Source organism: Nicrophorus vespilloides, unplaced genomic scaffold (assembly GCF_001412225.1).
Source record: "Nicrophorus vespilloides isolate i.1.1-1 unplaced genomic scaffold, Nicve_v1.0, whole genome shotgun sequence".
Classification (NCBI taxonomy): domain Eukaryota; kingdom Metazoa; phylum Arthropoda; class Insecta; order Coleoptera; family Silphidae; genus Nicrophorus; species Nicrophorus vespilloides.
The window spans coordinates 4,750-27,868 of NW_017095699.1; the positions used below are offsets into that span (position 1 = coordinate 4,750).

Sequence of the window (23,119 nt, forward strand, 5' to 3'; positions counted from 1 at the left end):
TCTGCAAAAAGCTTTAATAACCGAACTTCCATTTCGTTTGCGCTTCTTTCCGGAAAAAACAATACCAAACTATTTCTACTGGGGAACATCCATTTTCATTTACTATTCATTATAACCATACGAAAGTTTAGAAAAATCTATTTTCCTAAATCTATTTAACCATAAAACAATATCAATATTGTCAAATCGTTTAATTAAATATTAGTTAATGAAAATCTGAAATAAACTATCATTTTCTTTTTTTTAAAACGAAGTATGACTTCAAATTATATAATATGCACGTTTTAACACTGGATAATTTGATATAACTTCTATTTCCTTTTGCAGGATGACGACCCACGAATCTCTCGTACGGCTATGAAAAGAATTTTCCATTGTAAGTAAATCAATTTTTCTTAACATTATTAAATTAATGATTCAATATTAGCAGTGCAAAATTATTAGTATTATTGAAAAATAATAAATATCTGAATAACAAAAATATTTTTGTTGTTTATATAAGATTAGTTGGAGTTAAGTTTAATCAGTTCTTGTTTATGTAAAAAGTTGCAAGTAAATAAAGTATATATAAAGAAATTTATATGTAAAAAGAAAAGTTTTCGTTGATTCATCTGCTTTAAATTCTTTTTGAAGTTTACAACTGCGCCGCTAGGGACGTACGAGTTTAACTTCGCAAATTCTGGAAGCTCTCAATAAGTGATTACATCCTATTTACCGTAAGAAAACAGCAGTCAGCTCACAAAATTCTTATCTCAGCAACATTATGTAAACAAATTTTATGTATTTAATAACAAATTGATACAGAAGATTAAATAAATAAATCTTCGTTTATTGCTAATACTTTCTCTTTTAAGATTTTTTGTAAATTTTAATACCTGCCGCAAAAATATTTCGGGTTCGGTGAAAATTGCCTATAGTTGCATAATGGAGATGGTCAGACTATAAAGTAACCGACGTATTATAGGTATTGCCACTTGAAGTATAAAAAATATTTGAAGACAATGAATGTGGAATCATTCCATTTAAAGGTTTTTGTGAGTGTATTGATAAGTGCTAAAGATGATCTGAAGATATTGAAATGCCTCCACAAAGCATGTCCTAATTTTGTCGATCAAAAACTATATGAAAGTTCAATTGATCCTCTAACTAATCCAACACACCACACAGGTATTTATTAATAGTAAAAGTTGGTGCAGGTGAGCACCTTGTGCTAAGTGCGGTCGATGTACTCGGCAGGTTCCTTAATACATTGGGAGTATTTTCAAAATAATCCGTGTCGGTGACTTTATAGTTCTTTCTTGGGTATCTTCGTCAGAAGATTGATCGACCTCACTTAGCACAAGGTGCTCACTAGCACCAACTTCTACACCGAGGCTTGTATTTAATAGAAGAAGGAGGAACCTCTTTGGGGGTAACCAAGCTGCACTAGAATATGAATCTCTCTCTGAGAATAGAGAGGGAACAAAAGGGTTTAAAGTGAATGTTAGAATGAGATTAAATCTGACATCCAACGAGGAAGATCAATCTTCTGACAAAGATATCCAAGAAGCGACCGATAACATACAGCAGTGAAGAATAAATCTAATTATTTCTAGCCACAAGATCTAAATTTCTTTTCAATTCCAAAAAAATGAAGCCATCATAACCTTCCCTGCTGATGGAACAGTCTTTGGTTTCTTTTGTGCACTTGAACCATTGTTTCGATTTCCGAGTGATGAATCCAAGTTTCATGTATAGTTATGAATCGACAAAAAAAACAGTTTTATTTTTATTAAAACAATCCATAGACGCTGAGAATATGTTTGTCATCAATTGTTAGTAAATGCGGCAATCATTTTGCACAGAGCTTTTTATATTTAATTCTTCATGCAAAATATTGAAAAATAGGTGTGTAACATTCAAATCCTCATGGAATTGGGGGCCCTATTACTGACAGGGAACGAATCAATTAGCTCACAAACTTCTTATATCAGCAAATTTTATTTATTTAATAACAAATTGATACAAATTGTATATCGTGTAATTTTATTTACAATCTGTTCATCAATGTGAACATTGAGTAAATTTAAAATCGCGGTTGATGATTAGTTTATAATTTGTTGGTTGGTTGTCGTCTTATAGGTTAACTTCAGTAGTATATTGATGCTATGTTTTCCACTATTTCCATTGACTGTGAATCTGCTGCTATCCTTAACACTGTCATAGTCCATCGACTTGGCTAAAGGTCCATATGCTAAACCTCATTCATTTGACTGTCCATCTCTGATGACCCTATTGCTGCAAGCACCGAGAGAGAGGGCTCACAAAGGGCCCAGATTTTGACCAGGATTTGAACCTGAGACCACTTGCACTTGGGTAGGGAGACTCAACCATTCGGTTATTAGTCGCCCCATAAATTTTGATACCTGCTGCAACAATATTTCGGATTCCGGGAAAGTTACCCGACTAAGTTTATTGCGTGCGATTTTCAACTTGCGACCCTTTTTGTATAGGTGGCGGGGATGCATAAACTTGATTTGCAGTGCAGAAACATCAGTTAGCTTCTAACAACGAAACTAACAACACAGATATTATTTCAAGCTTATACTTCTAGTCTATATCATGGATACCGTTAATACTCTTGAACGCGTTTATCCCAAGTTGCTGGATACTACAACCATATTATTAGATGACGAGAATGTGGATTGTATGCCAAATACATCAACTTCACTAAGCACAAGTTGCTCACCTGCACCAACTTCTACACCTGCACCAACTTCTACACCGAGGCGTGCAGTTAAGAGAAAAGGAAGGAACCTCTTTGTAGCTAACCAAGCTGCGCCAGGAGATGAATCTCTCTCCGAGGGTCGAGAGGGAAGGAAAAGATTTAAAGGGAATGTTAAAAGGAGATTAGATCTAACATCTAACGAGGAAGACCAACCTACTGAAAAATAAATCTAAGTATTTCTAAGCCACAAGATCTAATAGCTCCTAGATCTTCTACACAAATTAGTAGGTAAATATTTTGTGTAGCTTGTAGCATAAAGGAAGACTTAAGGGTGAAGGAGCTGTAATTAATAAGTTTAAATATATTGTTAATAGATCTCGTGAAATTTTGGCAGAGTGAAAAGTGTAGAATCAGAGGGTGCATAGTAAAATTAGAGTGTTAAGTTGATCAACATTAAATTGCAGTCAATCTGATTTTGAAATTATTAAATCATTTAGATGTGAGTTCAAATGAAACAAATATTTAATTGATATGCTGACAATCTTATGTAAGTTGAATATTATGAAAGTAAAAATTATTTATATTTTAAACAATTAGTCGAATTCATATGATGTTGGAGTGTACGTTGCAAAATTATTATTTATAGCTTGAGTGATCAACAAAAGAAAGAACATTGTATACGACATCTAATTGTATTGATATTTGTAATTAGAAAAAATAATAGAATAAATAGAATAGTAAAAAAATGTTTGGATGATTTATTAATTTTATTCTCCTTGTCATATAATATGTGTTGTTTCCAAACGATTAAAAAAAAATATAATTTTGTAATTTAACGCCTATTTAGTTTTCATGACAATAAACTCTTTCATGAAGATTAAATATTTTGCAATTTTGTGTCTTAACCCTAATTAAATGAACTATTTCATGAAAATTAGAGATAAAATCGTTTTGTATATCATTTTAAATTTCCAAATTTACTAATTTTTGTCTCTTTAATATGTGTAATTTACACTCAATTAGATTTAATTGAAAAAAAAATTTTTTTTCAAAGGTTTAATAATATTGAACACGTTTCCAGTCTTGTTACTTTGATAATTTATCATAGTTACGTAACCTGTCCGGAACACATTGCTTAACTTTCATGAGAATTAACTCAACGCAAAACGTTTTCAAATCATTTTAACTTACCGAATTTACTAAGTAATCGATTTAGCTGATGTAAATCGACGGTTTGTTATTGATGATTTAAATCGCTTTTCGGTTCTTTGCAGAATGAGTATATAGCAAATAAAAGTCCGGATTGGATAGATGTGCAAAGACGAAAAAAGCAGCATTTGAGTGTATATGCAGAGTGGAAGCAAATCACATTAGACTTTAAATTTAATTCATTCGGGATTCGTAATGAGTGGAATGCGCTTGAGCCGTCATCCACATCCCGAAGCGAAATATTCTTGTGAATTACTTGACGTACACGTTAAGTGAACGAGTGAGTGTTGGCATAGGTAGTGCACCTAAACCGTTCTTGCCGACCCTTTCAGCTTTTAATAAAGTCGTCCAACTTTTGTTTAACTTGACTTGAATGAAAAGAGAGAAATATATATATATATGAAAATATTGTACGAAACTAATGAAAGGTGCACTTTTGCAGGAATTGCACCTATTGTATTATCTACATTTTCGCACAACGCAGATTTTAATTAAATAAACTCGTATTATTATTGTCCTATCTGTTAATATGTTAGTAAGAGAAGAATTTAATAATTAATCGCGTTTCTGTTATTATTTTCGAGGAAGCTTTTCTCGGTGTCCGTTTTATTTATTTATTTTCAAGAGCTTTTCATTCTTATTTTATTTTTTAGGTGGATATGAAAACGGGGCAATTTACTCAGCCGCAGCGCGACGTTTGATAAATTGGGTTTTTGTTCGGAGAGCTACACAAAAATCACTGTGAGAGACAGAACAATCTTACGAATATAGCGTAATAAAAAAAATATAAAATGAATAAAAAAAAAACAGAACAGATTACGCAGCGCGCCAGAAAACCAATTTCAATTTCCGGTATTCCGATGAGGTTTAATTAGCAGTGGCATTCTGAAGTGACGTTCAGATTTCCTCGCTGCGTTTATTTTTTTCATTTAGGTTTATTTTGGTGCGTCTGAATCATTTAGTCTTGTAATATGTTCGAATCGTGAAAATGGTCACGTCATGTGCGTGTGTGTGTGTGTTTTAATCCCTTTCAGTGATCCGGGTACCATTTTCCACGTGTAAAATATTAATGCGGATCGATGTGCTCTATCAATAATGCGAACCACACACCAAATTGACAAGTAAATCAGGCACAATCAAATAACAGCATTGTTATTTATGGCGTGTAATTGAAAATGCAGATATGCCGGATCATCTGTATTATCGGTGCAGGATTTTTTGACAATAATAAGCTTAGGTTTGATGCATTCATGGGATTGATGAATTATCATATTTCGATGCATTTGGTTGTCATTTTTAACATTCTGTTATTTGCAGAAATGGAAATTAATAAATATATTTGGAAATATTGTTGATTTTACATGAAGTTTGGAAAATTGTATAACTAAAACTAAATTTTCATTAAAAGGAGGAATAAGATATTTTGTGAGAAGTACACGGATTAACAGAATAGCAAAAAAGTTTAAGAAAATGATACCTCATAAATGAAGATTATTATAAGATTGGCTTACGTATTCAGTTTTAAAAATACAAGTTATTTATGATATAAATATGTATGAGAAAACTTGATTTAATGATTTAATTATAAATTGTAAATAAATATAATAATGTTATTGCATCATTAACATACTAATAAAAGTTCGCTAAGTTGGCTGCAAAAAAAACAATTTTATTTTAATATATTTAATCAATTTTTGCCTTCACCAGGGCTACATTTGTATCATCGACAATGTTTTTTTTTTCAGAAACAAATGAAATAGCGCCTACTTAGCGAACATAACTTAGACGTATGTATATTAAAAAGAAAGTTTAAAATGATACATAATTAGAATAAAAATATGAAATACTTTAATAATAAATTATTTCTAGGTTGTCTTAAAAGATGTTCAAATATCATTTTTTACCTCGAATTTGTATTAATTTGTAATTATACAGTTTGTATGTTAAATAAATTAAACGAGGTGAAAAAGATAATGTTTAAAAATCTGCAAATAAGTAAAAATCTTAAATCTATTTATAAAAAGTTTGCTTATATATCTTGATGTTTTTTTTTGTATACTCATTCATTTAACTTTATATAATTTCCCTGGACATTTATTTTAAAATTTTCATGGGAAAATAAAATAAATTTGGGAAAGTAGGCGTAAAGACTTATTGGCATTAGCTGTGTAATGATAATTCCTGATATTTATCAAACTATTAATATAATTATATCAATAATGAAAAATTGTGTAACTAAATAAATTTCATGCAATTGTATATAGATTATCTTAAGGTTTGCGTTTAAAAAGCAACTATTTTGCTTACTCCGAAACTTTCAGAATACATGTAATTTATGGGATAAGTGTACTTGAAAGACTCGTGGATATATATCTCTCTTTCTGATAAAATCGAAGGCGATTTATAATACTTTAAAAATGGTAATGCCGTTGCGGTGGAAGCTCATTTTCCGTGCGAGGATTCAGAAGAAAAAAAAAGGAAGGTATTTATGAATTTTCTCTGAACACCCTCCGAGAAGAATAAAGTCGGTGACGTGCGGTCGTCGGGGAGGTTGCAAGGCGTGGGGCGGTTCGGATCGTGGGGTTGTTGTGATAATCGGAGAGGAAGTGATAAGCGATAGTGAGAAGGGCGGGAGAATATGGGCCGGAAACGGGATAAATGTACCGGAAGCGATGTTTAAGAAAGTGGCTCTCGAGTGCGGCTGCGGCTGATGCTGCCGCCTCTGCTTCGACGGCGGCAATATTTTATTCGACCCGCAAGAATTTTATAAGGGTAGCAAAAGATTAACCGTATTACCCCATGAATTGAATTGTTATATTCCCTTTTTTTCTCTTTCTTCAGCTTTATGCTCCTTTTATAGGCTTCACAGTACAATCGTTTATTTATGTTTAAATATTTGGAATAATTCGATTATTCATTATTTTAACAATAGAATATTTTGTGTTCACTCATACAGAATTCACATCTTTAAATCAGAAATATGGAATACATATCAATTTTGATAAACCTAAAAGAACGTAATTATGAAAATCTTAAATCTTCATAATTTCAGGAAACTTTGTAACATACGCATTTTTAGGTTTAGAAAGTAGTCAATTATACTGAAACGTATTTTATGAAGTTTTATGGACCGTTTTAGCACTAACATTATTTGTTACACTAACATTGATTGTTTTATTAATTATTTTTTGGAGAATCTGTCGCCTACTTTTCACGTATCCTTAGAGAAATAGGGTTATACAGGGGTTCTCAAACAGTGGTTATATTTTAGTGACTTATTATGAAACATAAATATTTACATTTGCATTGTTATCGTTTCAATATCATGGTAAAAACAAAGGAATAGTTAAAAAACTGGAAGTGTTTAGTTTATTTCTTCGTCATTTTGGACATTCCTGACTGTCGCTCCTTTATTTTGCGCTCTATCCGTTGCCCGTTACTTTTTTGTTTGCTTTGTATCTGCATAGGGGATGGACATAGATATATTCGAATAGCCCCTGGCGCAACTTTCTAAACAAATCGATCTTCCGAAACAAATAAATTGGCTTGACACGTTACGAGTTCCCGAAGAATTTATCTTATTATCCCGGCCCATCGATAAAATAACAGTTTTTATACATTGTATCGTCGATCCGGGCCATCGCATCCACTTTCTTAATTCGCTTTTATTTCGGTTATATAGATTTAAAAAAAAAACAAAAAGAGAGTAATACGAGTCTACCCTCCTATTTTTCTTCTTTTTCTGTCATATAAATCAAAACAAAATCCACTTTTATGAGAACAGGAATTTAATTTTCGGGAAAAATAAACGGTCAGCAATAATAATAAATAGATGCAAGTTGTGCAGTTCGAGTGGGTGAAGTGGCGGTCTGTGTTGACTTTAGGCCCCCATCCCTGTTTATTCAAAATCCTCTTTGCATATAAAACTCGTCCGAAAATGTAAGATAACCGAAATAGTTGGGAGGAGATTCCGTGCAAAGGTTATTCGCCGTTGCCGCAGCACCGTGAAGCTGAACTTCGCCGTTGCCAACATCCACCCCAGTTTGGGAACAAATTCCCTGTGAACTGAAATTATGGTCGACCGTATTTCTAAGCTTAGCATAATTCATAAATTTATAATATCGGACATCCGTCTTCGTTCTAACCGATTCCGGTAATGTAATTAATACTGCAAGTTCTGGCCTCTAATAGACATTTGCAGATCTAATTAATTTAAAGTGCTTTGATTTATATATGTTACCTATAAATTATAGTAATGCAATCGATCGTCTTATGTAACAAAAATCGTTGATCAATTTTTATATAAAATACGTTATTTTATATAAAAATTCATATAATTGAAAGTCGTCGAAATTCGAAGTCGTCAACAGGAGGAAACAATGTTTTATTTATTGCCTATTTTGGACCAAAGGGATAGCGACCAATCTTTCCGCTTAGATTCTGGTTTTTAAGATATCCAATTAAATAAATAATATTAATCTTTATTGCAACATTCAAAAACCTAATTAAACATTTTTTATTCATAACGATAATACATTTACGCGTAATTCAAAACTACAGTACAGTAAAACCACGTTTAGCTCTTTAGATGCGTTCCTGAAGTCAAGACGCTAAACAAAATGTATAGTAATTTGCATTATAACAGAAATATTAAGTTTATTTTTGTGATGAACGTCCTGGCTCTTCTGATATTTTTGATTTTTTGTTTGGCGATAAAATCGTCTAGACATTTGTCTTACATTAAGCAAATATTAGCGATTGCATCCAATTCGCTACAATTTGATCAATGACTTCGGTTATCGTTTCAAAACCTTTTCTAAGAAAATTTGTAGCAAGTTCTTCAGAATCATTGTTTTCACCAGAAAAACGCGCTATAGCAAATCAGCGTTAATCGAGGCAACGCTAAACGAAGTCTTACTGTATATTGGTATGGTGAGCTAGCTAGGTCTTGGCACTTGGAACTTAGTGGAGGAGGCTCTTAGGCTAAAAAGTTGGAGACTCCTGACCTGTGTTGTCGATGCCATTAAAAAAAAAGCTATTGGTCATAGGTAAGTCTGCCCTAAAATAAAATATTATATAAATTATTCTTTCTTTACGGTATTAAAATGCTTTTACTTTATATAAATCTTGAAATATGGAAATAATATAGTATTTCTAATAATATTTCCTTTTGCATATTTTCATCAAAACTGACATTACATAGATAAATTGATAATTATTTTATTCAAGAATTTATTAAATATTTGTACGCAAATCCTAAAATTAATATTGTTACAGTTTCGAAACTTAGATTATTTTTTGCGTTTCGTCAAGTCTAAGTTATTAAACAAACATATTGTCGTGTTTTATCGTGAGTGGGTCGAGTCCTCATGAAATTCCATGAGCATGTTCTACACAAATCGATTTTACACTTACATTCCCGGTGTTGAAGTTTTATGGGCATCGTCGGTTAGATTCCAATTTCGGTTGCTCTCTCATCGCTAGTTATATGACCATTATATAATTTATATCACAAAAAAGGAGACATATAATACCTATATTATAAAACAAAGTTCACATCCGTTGTGTTAAGTTTATCACAAAAATAACGAAACTAAATATATTATATATCGCATATTTATTTAAATTTATATGCATTTTACTTGAACTCAATAAAGGACAATAGTCCGTATTTTTTTATTGCTTTATTGAACTTATGTTGATTATTATCCATTCCGATGACAGTGATAAATTGAAATCAAAATATGTTTTTTTACTGAAAATATGGTTATAATATCACATAAAAAAATGGGATGACAGTGACAAATTAAAATACAAAAAAATAGTTATAATATGAAACAATATGTGTGTTTGTTACACAATATCGGTTAAAGTTTTAGGACAAATGAATAACAGTGATGATTCTAAGTATTTAAAATTGTAGTTATTATTTGATTTGTTTCGAGGATGAATATAGTGGATAATGTGGAAGCAACAATATTTAAATGTTGAAATTTGATACCGTAACAATTAGGGAGATAGATGGGAGGAAGCAAAAAGCGGACGAGGTTGGAACGCTGTCCGCCGAACCGTGCTTATATAATATGAAGCAAAACGGAGCCTTGTGTTTCTTGTATTGTTTTCGCACGTACATAAATCATGTTTTCGGGGTCGCGTTGTCTGCAAAACATCTGAACCCTCATCAAAAGCTGGATGGAAGTGCGGTGGAGAAGGATGAGGATGAGGCAAGGGATGGTCGACACGCGCGTCGCCTCCGGTTAAAACATTTAATAAATGACGTCCGAATCTAGTGCAATACAACGCGAATGTATTTACGTTGCTGATAGAATCGCATCGGATCGTGTATTTTGCGTGTTTTCGTCGCAAAACAATACCAACGAGATCTGCTTTGAAATGTCATAATTGCCATTAATTCGCTGCGAGATCCGCATGCGGACAATTAGATAGGATTAAACGCGAACACCGCTCCCGGACAACAATCGTCACGATCAGAACGCTTTCTGATGATCAGCGAAACAAAGGCCCTAGGTTTCCAGGACATTTGTGGAGGTGATTCCGGCCAATTCTACCTCCCGAAATCAATCCACTAACATAAATACATGCATATAAAGCTGCATCCACATCACACGTGACATGATACATAAATGATAATCAGACATACCAACCACTCTGCATACATGACAGCTCAGACAAACATTAATATTTCATAACACTTTTAACGCAATTGCAATACTCAAATATTAATTACAAAAACCAAAATTATGCGATAGGCATAACAAAAAAAAAATAACTGGGGATATTTGTTTGGGGGACGACGTGGCCTTGCTGTCTGCCCCAGTTTTTCTTCCCTTTTTTTCTATTGCTCCGCCATTTTCGCCATCCGAATTGAAATTCAAATTCGAATTAAAGCCGATACTTCGATTAAATTTTAATTACGCCCGAAACGAGTACACTTCCCGATCATCCCTACTCCGTCGAAAAGAACTGAGCAGAAATAATGGAGAGAGACGAAGAGATGGATGAGGAAGGAAAAAATGGGATTGAGGGTGATACATATTACATTCTTCTACGGTTTCTTATATTTCCTTTACGTTTGCCTGCTCTGCAAGTTTGCGTTTGAATTACTTAGATGACTATATTATCGATAATTTTATTTGTGTTTCTGTCTTTCCTTTATTTAATGCATACAAATTTATATAATCCATTGTATCTAAGATTTCATGTTTTATTTGAAGCACTAACTCATTTCAAATTTTCAATTATACAAATAGATACGGAAAAAAAATGTAATGAATAAATAAACTTCAATTTGCCTATTGGCATTAAAGAGACGTACCTTAAATTAGTATGTACAAGAATAACTCACATAGTGCGGCTTCATACAGTTTCGCTAAAGTTAGATTTGAAACTTTGAAGACAAACTATTACAATTGAGCAAAATAAACATAAATTCTAAATATTTAGTACACAAAATTATTATTTTTATACATAAATGATCGTTTAAACAGTTAAGATTTTGTGCGTTTAATTTTTTTATGTATTTAGTTCGGTACGGGAATTTGACTATTACCTCCATTATGCGAGTTATTTCTATAATATGTTTATTAGTGTGTAAAGAAGGAAAATATCATGATATTACAATACAAATTGAAATATTATTCTTTGGGAAATACCAAGTATAAGTATGCAAAATAATCCTGTTTTAAGGAACAGCCATCGTGATTGGTGCTCTGAGAATCTGGAGAGTGGATGGTTTCATTTGTTCCCAGGAGTTTGGGGAATACCTGTGTCATCCCTTTTTATTGTCGGGCAAATAATGCGCGCCATTCGTGTTATTTAGATTGCAGACGAAATTGCGGGTAATAAGCTGGAGGTTCTCGTATCCGAATGAACGGATGCGGTAACAATCGTTTCCGAGTTTCGTTATGGAATGAAATCGAGGGTGGTTAGAATGGAAACAGCTACCAGTCGTCTCAGCACAAGGATCTACAGGGACGACCTAAGTCCATTGTTTACTGATCTTCTGATCTCTGCTCGAGCGTAAAAAATATGGAAATCAAAATCCTTGAATTTTAGTATAGTACCCTCGATGTATATCCCTCGATTTACACGGTACTTTCTTTACACGTTTTTGCTTTTACACGATTAAAAAATAAATAAATGTTGAAAATAGACTTATACAAATAATATAATTTTTGTACATATTGACTATGTGTGTCTCGACTCGACAATCGTGGGTTTCACTGCGAAAAGGTAGTTGTAAGTTAGTTAAATTACGGAATTTTTTGGTATTTGTTGTCAAAATTGGCCGATGAAACCCGTTTATCGGTAATTGAACACTTAATATCAATTTATTTATGGAACATTAAAGACATTTCACAATATTTTATTCATTGTCATTACCTAATGCTTGATCTACTTTTATTTTGTTAGGCATTACTTGAAATCAAAATATTAAATATTAATCAAAGAACTGAACACGAGATTCCGGATAATAACAATAATTGTACGTTGATCAATCACGCAACGTATCCATTGCTAATCAATCAAAAATTCAATTGAATTATTCCACTAAATGGTTCAGTTTTCCAATTTGTCTGACAATTTTGCAAAAAATCAATACAGAATGTTTCACTGTTTCGTTTTTTTTACAATTATTTTCATTCAATTCACAAGATATGTATGAAATAAATATAGAACATTGTATGTAACACAATTTCCAATGTCTATTACCTATATACAATATTACGGTTATTTTTCAAATTATTTAAAATCTGATTTATTAAAATAAATAGTGGTAAATTTTAACGTTTTTCAAACTTTTCTACAACTTTCACACATTTGTATATTTTGTGGAAGCCGTTTATTTACTAATTTATTCAGTAATAAATTGGTTATTATTTACGTTTAAATATAAAAGCAATACGTTTTGAGGAGCGGGCATTCTGACGACGTATACAAGAAGTGTAGTGGTATACAATCAATACATTGTATAGTCAGGGTATATTTTCCTTATAATTTGAAACCGTACTAAATGAGGTCTTTAACCTAATAAGAGATTTGACTGTATAGTGAAATAAAAAACTGAATATTTATGTATAAAAATATAATTGTGTGTACATATATTGAAATTTTCAACTGTAGTAAATCCGCACTATTCAAAGGTATACTTACACTGTACATATTCTATGAAAAAGGAATACGAATATTTACGGAATTCCTACTTTAACTGTAGGTTAATAAATAATGTGTACATGGGTACATACAAAGAGCTTAATTTTTATTTTAGGTAAAATTACAACTGAAACTTGTAATTGCTTGCGTGCTCGACGTAGATACTGAAATCTAGATATCATTCATAGCGGAATTGCTTCAAATATTTACACTTGTCGCGTCTTCCAATGTTTGATTTAACCGTCGATAAATTTATTCACGAATTAATATAATCATAATTTCTATTAAGTTCAACGCATTACATACATCTGATTACTAAAGTTTCATAATATTATTTTGTTAATATTTTTAGTTTATTAATATAAAAATAATTATAATTAATGATACATTCTATTGAATTATGAATTAAAACATGTGTTAGGAATATGTTGAACCGTGAACAGAGGGCGCTCCGAGAAGCGGCAGTGCCAACAGAAAAAATCACATCATACTGAGAAGTACCGAAACTGTTGATGAAACTTAAGCAGATCCAAGCCCGCATACTGAGTATAACACTTTTTTGTAGCGCTTTGCTGATTTTACAAATTACTTGACATCTTGACCATATTTATAACCATAACCATAAGACATAACCAAATAATAGATTAAGAATAGCAGCAAACAAAGTAGGAAAGCTTCATTTATGACAACAAATAAATATGGTTTAATTAGTAGGCCGGGTTTAATTTTATTTTTTAATTAAACAAATATTGAAATACATAGTCAATTTTTCATATGCCCAAGTAAAACCAAGCAAGGACTTAAAAAGGTCAAACTAACTTCTCAGTTATTAATTGGAAAAAGAAATGTCCGACTATTACACTCTATTAAAAATTAACTTTATTTTTCAAAAATATTTAATTTTTTGTTTAATTTGTAGTTGTTGTATAAAATGTTGTAATTAAATTTGGCGGACAGAGAACGAGGAAGAAAAGTCGTGTTTTGTATCAAATTAGGGCGGTGTTATGAGCGGGACCAATTTAAAGAACAGGGTGCAGCGAGTGTGTAAAATTAAATTGGCATTAAATGTGGCTTTTTGGGCTCAGGAGTGGAGCTTAAAGGCGGGAGGAAGCAGGGAGGATAGGTTTATTTTGTCCCCCTCCGAATGTTGGTCTCCGAGCGACCGTTAGGTTTGGTGTCGGAGGCCGTGGGTGTAGTTAGTATACGTGATGTGATGGACCACCATTCGGGACGATCGCTCATGCTGTCCTGCAGGAACCCGCCGGGGCGTACATCACCGGCACCTATTATTACGGGTAATGTCCGTGCAAACTCTCGGTACATGGCGTTTGAAGCCTCTTTGTTCACGTAAATATATTAAGGCATATGGGATTACAACCCTAATTTGGCCGCACAGGACGCCCTCCACTTCACTTCAGCCTCAGCCACTTACCCAGTTGGGTAAGTGCCATCCAAGACGTAGACGGATAGAGCCTTGTACCTTTCACAGGGGACGACATCCAACGACAACGACTAGAAAGTGAAATAGGTAGAACGTGATATATAGTGCGATAGAGGGAGAAAAGGAGGACGTAATAATAAAATAACCAGAAAAAATAAACCGCAAGGGGCATTAATAAAAGCCGCTATCCTTTGGAGCGTATAAATTTTATAAACCCACTCTCCCACAACAATTTAAAATTACGAGACGAACGCAATTCCCGAAACGACCAAAACTCGTCTTTGAATTCCTTTGATCTAAAACAAAAAAACAAATACAATGACATTTATACGTAATTCAATCCATTATTATTCCTTTATTTCTTCTATGAAAGCGCTGCAGCATTTTATTTTCTTTTATTTGAAATACAAACTTATTACTTTTTCCTGATAATATGATGTAATATAAAACTTCAAACACAGTTTAAGCGGATTTTTTCAGGGACGCGTTTATTATAATAAAATATCTTAATATGTACATAATTAAAAATGAAAAAAAAACAGTAATTACCTAAAATATTTAGTATATGATAGACACAATTCCTAAAGTTATAATAATTAGGAACATAATATGGTTCATACTATAAATTATCAATTGGAAGTTAACAAAATTTTATTTTGTTGAACTTGAGCCAAAATCTTCTATTATATTACTTATTATTTTATAGAATATAATAAAATTAGTAAACTAAATAATGTTAAAATATTTTAATATTTCTATGACAGTATTTACTATTTACTATTTTTATGTTTCTTTATACATTCTGATTTGTTAACTTCGTGGGACCTGGACTAACACCTTTGTGGTGCGTATCTAACACTATTTGAGGGCCCCAAATTAACCATAATTTGGGTTAGTTGTGTTTTCTTTTAATAATTTTTAACCGCGTAGGTTGATTTAACTGATCCCTGGTATGCATTCCATAAAGACCAAGCCTAAATCCGCCCCAATAATAAACTAATAGTTAAATATTGTTATTTTTTGAACAGTAATAGTATTAAATTAAAATATCCTCAATTACTAGTACGACCAGCATAAAATTCATTTATGAACCTGTCGTTTACCTATCGAAACAAACTGCGGAAAGAAACCAGGAAATGTAGTGCTTCCCGTTTTTCGCCCGACCTTCTCGATTTTCCCCGAGAAAATTATCCTTGCATTCTGCGTGCTCCAGGTCTCGAGAGTCAATTGTTTCAGAACAAACAAAGTTACATCTTTGTTACGAAATCATAAAGTGTTTTATTTCGCAATCTCGACGCTAGCCCTGGTGTAGATAAGATTTTACAACTCGAAACGAAAAGTTTCTGGAGGCGACGGTGGCGCCTCCGCAGACTTCGCACTGAAAACACGACGAAATAAAAACGTGATCTTCCTTAATTAGTTGCCCGATTTTTTTTTGTTCCCTTCTTTTTTGGCTCGCGTTTGCTTGCTATGTCTGGGGCTTTTTTTTGTTCTGCTCACACTTAATTCGGAAGTAATTGAACGAGTCTAAATAGTTCAAAATGGCTTTTGGCAAGGAGATAGCAAAAAAAAGGTTTAATTAAAGCTTCCGGATTTTCAAAAAACTGAGCAAAAGAAGTTCCTCGATGTTGGAGCTAAGCAAACACATTAAAAGTAATTAATACTTACGAAAATAATTAATTAGCCGGACTGTTTGAAACCGGACTAATTGAGGAACTAAACACATCCGCACAAAACTAGACTTGACTATATATTTTTTCTTAATTTATCTAGATTCTCAAAGAATATATTAAGTAATAAGTGTGTAAATTAGAATAGGTTATTGGGTCGAGTTTACTTGTTCAGTATTAACTGTTCTCAACTACCTTTGTACCTAAACTCAAAGTAAACTAGGAATAATAAATTAACGAAAGTTTAGATTTATTAATAATGTTTGCTGGAAGAAATATTTCGGCCTACAACATTGACTAAGAATCACTTAAGAGAAACGTGCATTGAAAACGCTCCATACAATTCTACTGATTTTCTCAACGCTTTTCTTGTTAACGTTGGACTATTTATATTTATACACAGGCTTTATTATCAATAGCGACGTAACATTGTGTAGAGTAGAAAAAGGGGTCCATTAAGCACGTAATATTTCCACGCGGAAAGTTCAGTGAAAGTGGAAACTTTTCTATTCGGTGGTTCTCCGAGGCGATATAATAAATCATTACATTTCCTTTTTCGAAACTTCTCCACTACCGCAGCTTCTTCTTCTCGCTTTATTCTTCCTACTTCTCCCTCTCTCTTCTTATGTCCGTTTTCGTGGTGCAACTCCTTCGGCGAAATTAAGTTACCTAATGATACGACTGGTAATATCTTAAGACCGTGTTAATGTACAGTTTAAAGGGAAATTTACGCGGAGCCACGAGGGTTTAAACTAAGTTTTTGGGAAATTAAATTGCATGTAACTGGTGACACTATTATGAGCAGACTGTGCAACTAAACTGTCAAGGCAAAATTAATATATCGCAACGACTGAAACTCTCCAAAATGCAATGAAATGCGAGAAACTGAAGGAAAACTTTTACACTCGCTACATTTTAATATAAAATAATATATTATATATATTTTACTTAACTTTTGTTGTCATTTTCTTCTATTTCAAATTCATTTTCTTATATATTAATAACGTTATTGTTATGGCAAAAGTCATGCAAAAGTAACATTAAAACTAATTGGGATTGACTACTGACTTATCAACTGATATAGTTACAAATAATCAGTGGCCAAAATTCAATTTTTTGTACTCCCTGAAAAATCATAGAGCCTTAAAAAACAGTTACAAAAATTGGTGAGGACCACATTAAAAAAGTCGTGAACCCTTGACACCAGTTAGTTTTACTATTTGAGGGCCTTAAATAAATTTTTATTTGGGACCCCTATAGATCCGTCTTTCATCATTGCGTGGTTTGGCTGTATTTTAGATCCTCCACTGGAAATAATTAATATATTATTAGAACGTTTGTTATTGATGGTTTTTGCTTTAAACTCGCGGACCGACAAACTAATTGCGATGTGTCGAGTGAAACGTGTCATTGTCATCTATAATAGGTGTAGATGTGGGTTTGAAAGAGACGCGTGTAGAGAGAGGGAATGTGTTAGAATGAATGAGAAAACAGAGGGAGAGAGAGGGATGAAGCAAACGCTAATGGTGCATTATGTCGATACGCGAATAATAGACGTTTCGTTGATGCGGAATATAGCGTGACTCGAAATACACACAGACGAGTTTTCAATTATGCATGAGAATATGAATGATAATTGATTATTCTCCATTCAATATGACATAGTTATAACAATTTAATTTGATTAATATCTGAATTAATAATAAGAAATAAGTTATTTTTATGCATTTTCTAATGCTTCCATTTGTCTGTATGTCACATCGCTGACGTAGTTTAAATGTAAAATATAGCTGAAATCTACGAAAACTGATTTACTTATAACATGTGCTATTTAATAATATCGAATGTTATATAAATATGTGAAGCTTTATTCTTGTCGAAACTAATATAAAAAAGATAATCCTCCCTACATGGATATAATATGATCCGATGGATTAGGAATTTAATCCGTCGGATGATATGATAGGTTTCCATCGGATCTGGGAGGCTCAGGAAACTTTAATCAACGTAATTTTGGTGCAAAAGCTATTTACCTTAATTTGATGTAATAATGAATGGATCTAACCTTTTGATTAATACCTAATTTGAGGATGAATAAAAAACTTCAAGCTTGGGACTAAGGGATGGGCGCGCTTCATCCCTTAGTCTCAAGCAATATATTCATTATAATTCCAATATTAATTAAACTTTACATATATTACATCTATTCAATATTAATTCACTAAAAAGGAATTAATTTACTAAATACAGGTATCCGCCGACTTACAAAAAAAATTCTAAAAGCTGTAACTTGTTACAAGGAGATATATAGTGATAAAAAATTAACTGTCCAAACAAAAATTGATAATTTCTTTAATAAAATATAATCTTTTTGGAAGATGTACTATCTGTTTTGTTGCATTTGTTTCTTTTGTCGTTTTTTATGAAATAATTGTCATGTCTACAATGAAAAGTATTTGTAAGTAAGTATTTTGTTTATTTTAAACAATTTTTTCAAATTTGTACAGAATTTAACATATATGAAAGTAAAAATCATGGTAAAATAAGTATATTTTAAATTTTTTTAAATTCCTCCACTTACGAATAATTCCCCTTGGAACGGAGCCTGTGTATCAAACAAATTCTGAAACTACTTTTAAAAATTGATTTTTTTTTCAGTTACAAGCAAAATTCCAGGAATTTCTGAGAAAGTTATATTAAAGGATACAATTTGTAAATAAATGGAAAAAATAGTTATGAAGTACAGAAATATTTCCGTCAGAAAATAATATTTATATATAGATTATAGAGAAAATATCGTGTTCATTTTTAATTTATTAACAATATAATTATGAAGAAATGCTGATATACTAGCTACAAAATAAAAAATATATACAAAAATCAATTATTTCAGTAGGAATCATACATATATAGAAATCTGGTGTTTAACTCGTAAGTACCAAAGTGACCCTATCAGGTGGGATCACTCTTACACATCCTTATTACTTACGTTTTTTGTACTTACGTTGCTATTCTATTGTACTTTAATTGTGGGGGTTGACCTTCTAGTTATTCTAGTGCACTCTTCTGTAGGTGCGTGTGTGTGTTTTGGGTCAAAGTAACCCGCTTATAGCAAATTCGTCCTTGGAATATCATCAATCAGATTTTCTGTTATCCAGTATACTATTACTGTGATGTATAGTTGAGAAAGAAATACAAGTATCCCCCAACTTATGAACTAATTTCGTTCCAATGGGTTGTTTGTAAGCTGGGGAATTTTAAAAATTTCAAAATATACTTATCTTACCACATATCATCATAGTTTTTACTTTTATAAATGTTAATTTCGTATTATTGACTGAATAAATTTGAAAAAAAAAAATAGATTAAAATAAACAAAATACTTACTTACAAATACTGATGTAAAAATCATAATTATTTAATAAAAAACTACAAAAGAAACAAATGCAACAAAATAGATAGTACATCTTTCAAAAATATTATATTTTATTAAAGAAATTATCGTTTTTTTTTAGGACAGTTGTAACAAGTTAGAGTTTTTAGAATTTTGTTCGTAAATCCGGGAGTTCGTAAGTCGGAAGTTCATAAGTATACAGGTATCGCATTCTAGATATTCTTAAAAAAAAACAAGTAGGATGTGTGTATGATTGAATGTGTAACCAAAGGATTCCCAGAAATCTTAGAATTCTGATTGAAAATATCATACAGGTTATGAAACACAAAAGGTAGCATTTTGTGACATATGGAAAAGACCAAATTGTTCTACTTGCTCAATTAAAAATTGCCCAGACTGTTTTGATCAATAAAATCAATTATGTTAAACTAATTAAATAATAAGAATTTATCTGCGTTTGTTGATTTTGACCTATAGATAATACTTTGTGTTTTAACCAAGTTAAAGGAAAACAAAAATAATACACTCTGGGTTTTTATATAATTTGTTTTGAAGTGACACGACATAATAAAAATTAGACATTAATGTGTGCGAAACGTTGTTCGATTTAATGAAGCGTTTTAATCACCGATGTTTTCATGAATATTTAATGTCATAATTCGTTTCGACATTATCGCTGAATTAATAATAAACTTTATTGGGTTTGCTAAATCACAACAAATGCTGAATACCTCAATCAGCCAGCAAATTTCCCTTCATTCCTCCAACATCCCCTGCACGCTGTGCAATTCGCTCATTAGCGCTAATCAGAAAGCGCAACAATTTCATACTCATTAAATTTAGTTTAATTGCACTTGATTACTTCAAATTCCACGCATTATTAATTGATAGTACAGATTATTATTAAATACCCGCTTTATAAATACAACAATCATCAATTTAATATATTTGAATATGTATATTTAAATTTCTAGTTACAATTGTATTTATTTTTTTAATGATTCTAATAAAACATTTATTATTAATTGTAATATACAGTTGTTAGTGTAAAATGTTACCGGGTACATCGGGAAATAATTTCGAAACATTATGGCTATTATTATGATTTATTAAATTATATTTGCTGTGGAAACATTAACTATATTAATGCAGGTAATATTTATAAAATTTCATTATATTGATATTAACTTATACATTAATATTATTCGTATTTTTTAATATAATTTATATTATACACATTTCCCTATGGATGCAAAATCTATTATCATATATTACTATAACAATAGTATATTATTTACTGCGAGAGTAATAATTAAAATCATTTGTTTTCAAATTTGCTCAATGTTTAGTTTATTTTAGTTATTACAAGAGGAAAATTGTTATTAAACATTATTTGAATTACATCATTAAGTATGAAACATCCAATGTCGAACTGAAAGTCTGTTTTATTAATTCTCAATTAAGAAGTACTATAATTAACAAAATTATGTATGTGCCTAAACAGCGAAGAAGCCTAAAAAAAGTGGTAAAATTGTTTTTTTTTACAGTTTGTTGGGAATTAAATATTTTTCTCTGTAAGAAGTGGTTCAATGTCTGCAAACTATGGTAGTCACTTGGTGCAAGTTCTGAGGAATACAGTAGGTGACAGAGAGTTTCCAAGTCCAGCTCTTGCAACTTTATTTATGCGACATGTGATTGAGTAATCGATTGACTGTGTCTCATGAAGCTGTAGTGGAAGACAGTGTGTTTTGGCACTTCATTGTTATCAAATCATTGTGCCTAACGCTTGCAATTGTCGAAAAAATACATTATTTGTCAAACGTAACAATATAGTATACAAATGGTTCGCTTTTGTATCGCGACAGCAATGAAATTCAAGCTTCGAAACGGTTTTTCCTATGACATTTGTTTAACTCTTTACACGCATTGTTTAACAAACTGTAAAATAACCTGTTGAGGAAAGAGGAATTAAAATGTACAGGTAAGAGGAATTACCATTTACTTTGGTTGATATATCAAGTGATGCATTTTAATAAGCCATTCCATCCGTTGTTGATTTAGTTGGCGAAGTTATCTGAATAAGTTGTCTAGATGATGATGAAATACCTTTACAATAAAATAAAAATTAGAATGCAAACGTATCAATGATGGTTCTTCGGTAATCGGACATTTCATACTTAATGACCTAATATAAAGTATTAAAAAAAATCCATTTGTAACAAATAAAATTAAAAGAAAAAACATAATTGAATGCCAAATATTTTCAGGTATTTAAAATAATTTATACCGTATTTATATAACACAATATTTCAGTATTATTTCTAATGTAATTTGCATTGTTTACTTATTGGAGTGAAATATTTGCATCATGATTTACTAAAATAATATAAGTTCAATTATCGCTGGAGCACTTAACGAAATGAGACGAACATTCAAAATGTATACATATATATATATATATATATATAACAATTACAATAATGCATTTTGTTATGTGAGAAAATTGTAATGTTCCAAGTAATTTGGTGAACTTTTGTTATTCAATCCCCCCATTGTGTCGGAGCTGAAAAGAAACTGCCATCGTATGTTAATTAATTCTTTTCTCTGCTGGATATTGCGCTCCATTCTCTCCTCCTTCATTCGGGTCTGCACTTCTTGCGGACGACGAAAGGAGAGAAGGACGAAGAAAAGTGCGGGTGGTGATGGTGGTGATATTGGTTCGCGGCCGTCCGTAAAAAAGCATATTTTACGGTGGAAGATGATAAGCTAATACCGTCCATTAATCATATTTTATGTATTTCCAGAAGCCGGGGAAAAGGAAAAGAAACTAATCCATACAGGCTTTATGAGGGCTTAAAGTACTTTTTTCAAATAATAAATCTCGACCTCTTTGTAATATGAAAGCGCGAGCCAGGCTCACTAAACTATTCCGAGCGATCTCGATGATCGCGCCAAAGAGGAAGAGGAGAGAAAGAGAACGAGGAAAGGATAAAAAGGGATGACACGGTTTTCATTTGATTTGCTTCGTTTGTCATTTTCCTCAGATCGGTGCGCTCTTTACGCGCGTTTATCAATTACCGCCTTCGATTAAGCAGCAGGAAAAATTAGACACTTTAATCACTCTCCTACAATCTTGTGTATGTATATGTGCGAGGGTGAATTATCCCCAGGACATGTAGTTAATTGCGAATGTCGTAAAAGGACCCCGCGCTAAAATCCTTTCTAATCCTCTCGGGGTGTGACCGGACATAGTGCTTTGGATGGTCCTGCTTGCTGAGAGCGAGAGAGTTCAAGCCGTTTCTACGGGATGCCACTAAATAATCCCCATGGTTGCAGCCGGGTGCATCCTATTTATACTAAATATCCGACTACAATCATCGACCATTTTAATAATTCACGCCAATCGCGCGTTCTCTGACCACCGTCCACCATCCATCACCGAAGCCCCAACGACCATCAATCTCGGACCAATTATATCGTGTTTATTATAATAAATCTTAATTGATTCGCAAAACCAATGCAAT

General features: G+C 32.1%; 1 protein-coding gene across 1 annotated transcript in view; it reads left to right on the plus strand.

Annotated features, from left to right (window-relative positions):
• Positions 1-327: 327 nt before the first annotated feature.
• The window catches only part of LOC108560289 (slit homolog 3 protein-like), a gene marked incomplete at its 5' end in the record, with an annotated part of 32,733 nt that continues 9,941 nt past the window's right edge, over positions 328-23,119 (plus strand). Inside the window, 1 exon segment of the mRNA XM_017917775.1 lies at positions 328-376.